We start from the raw sequence: 2,680 nt of genomic DNA on the forward strand, positions 1-2,680 counted from the left end.
TCGACATTCACCCCATCCCCGATATACTCACTGTACCTCGACATTCACCCCATCCCCGATATACTCACTGTACCCCGACATTCACCCCATCCCCGATATACTCACTGTACCCCGACATTCACCCCATCCCGATATACTCACTGTACCCCCGACATTCACCCCATCCCTGATATACTCACTGTATCCCGACATTCACCCCATCCCCGATATACACACTGTACCCCGACATTCACCCCATCCCGATATACTCACTGTACCCCGACATTCACCCCATCCCTGATATACTCACTGTATCCCGACATTCACCCCATCCCCGATATACACACTGTACCCCGACATTCACCCCATCCCGATATACTCACTGTACCCCGACATTCACCCCATCCCCGATATACTCACTGTACCTCGACATTCACCCCATCCCCGATATACTCACTGTACCCCGACATTCACCCCATCCCGATATACTCACTGTACCCCGACATTCACCCCATCCCCGATATACTCACTGTACCTCGACATTCACCCCATCCCTGATATACTCACTGTATCCCGACATTCACCCCATCCCCGATATACACACTGTACCCCGACATTCACCCCATCCCGATATACTCACTGTACCCCGACATTCACCCCATCCCCGATATACTCACTGTACCTCGACATTCACCCCATCCCCGATATACTCACTGTACCCCCGACATTCACCCCAAACCGATATACTCACTGTACCCCCGACATTCACCCCATCCCGATATACTCACTGTACCCCCGACATTCACCCCATCCCCGATATACTCACTGTACGCCGACATTCACCCCACCCCGATATACTCACTGTACCCCGACATTCACCCCATCTCCGATATACTCACTGTACCCCGACATTCACCCCATCCCCGATATACTCATTGTACCCTGACATTCACCAAACCCCCGATATACTCACTGCACCCAACATTCACCCCACCCCCGATATACTCACTGTACCCCAACATTCACCCCACCCCCGATGTACTCACTGTAGCCTGACATTCACCCCATCCTGATATACGCACTGTACCCCGACATTCACCCCATCCCGATATACTCACTGTACCCCGACATTCACCCCATCCCTGATATACACACTGTACCCCGACATTCACCCCACCCCCGATATACTCACTGTACCCCGACATTCACCCCACCCCCGATATACTCACTGTACCCCGACATTCACCCCATCCAGATATACTAACTGTACCCCGACATTCACCCCACCCCCGATATACTCACTGTACCCCGACATTCACCCCACCCCCGATATACTCACTGTACCCCGACATTCACCCCATCCTGATATACTCACTGTACCCCGACAGTCACCCCATCCCGATATACTCACTGTACCCCGACATTCACCCCACCCCCGATATCCTCACTGAATCCCGACATTCACCCCATCCCCGATATACTCACTGTACCCCGACGTTCACCCCACCCGTGATATACTCACTGATTCCCGACATTCACCCCACCCCCGATATACTCACTGTACCCCGACATTCACCCCACCCCTGACATACGCACTGTACCCCGACATTCACCCCACCCCCGATATACTCACTGTACCCCGACATTCACCCCACCCCCGATATACTCACTGTACCCCGACATTCACCCCACCCCCGATATACTCACTGTGCCCCGACATTCACCCATCCCCGATATACTCACTGTACCCCGACATTCACCCCTTCCCCGGTATACTCACTGTACCCCAACATTCACCCCACCCCCGATGTACTCACTGTAGCCTGACATTCACCCCATCCTGATATACGCACTGTACCCCGACATTCACCCCACCCCCGATATACTCACTGTACCCGGACATTCACCCCATCCCCGATATACTCACTGTATACCGACATTCACCCCATCCCCGATATACTCAATGTACCCCGACATTCACCCCATCCCCGATATACTCACTGTACCCCGACATTCACCCCATCCCCGATATACTCACTGTACCCCGACATTCACCCCATCCCCGATATACTCACTGTACCCCGACATTCACCCCATCCCGATATACTCACTGTACCCCGACATTCACCCCAACCCTGATATACTCACTTTATCCCGACATTCACCCCACCCCCGATATACCCACTGTACCCCGACATTCACCCCACGCCCGATATACTCACTGTACCCCGACATTCACCCCATCCTGATATACTCACTGTACCCCGACATTCACCCCATCCCGATATACTCACTGTACCCCGACATTCACCCCATCCCGATATACTCACTGTACCCCGACATTCACCCCATCCCGATATACTCACTGTACCCCGACATTCACCCCATCCCCGATATACTCACGGCACCCCGACATTCACCCCATCCCGATATACTCACTGTACCCCGACAGTCACCCCATCCCCGATTTACTCACGGCACCCCGACATTCACCCCATCCCCGATATACTCACGGCACCCCGACATTCACCCCACTCCCGATATACTCAGTGTACCCCGACATTCACCCAATCCCGATATGCTCACTGTACCCCGACATTCACCCCACCCCCGATATATTCACTGCACCTCGACATTCACCCCAACCCGATATGCTCACTCTACCCCGACATTCAGCCCACCCCGATATACTCACTGTACC

The sequence above is a fragment of the Heterodontus francisci genome, chromosome 39 (assembly GCF_036365525.1).
Source record: "Heterodontus francisci isolate sHetFra1 chromosome 39, sHetFra1.hap1, whole genome shotgun sequence".
In the NCBI taxonomy this organism is placed as follows: domain Eukaryota; kingdom Metazoa; phylum Chordata; class Chondrichthyes; order Heterodontiformes; family Heterodontidae; genus Heterodontus; species Heterodontus francisci.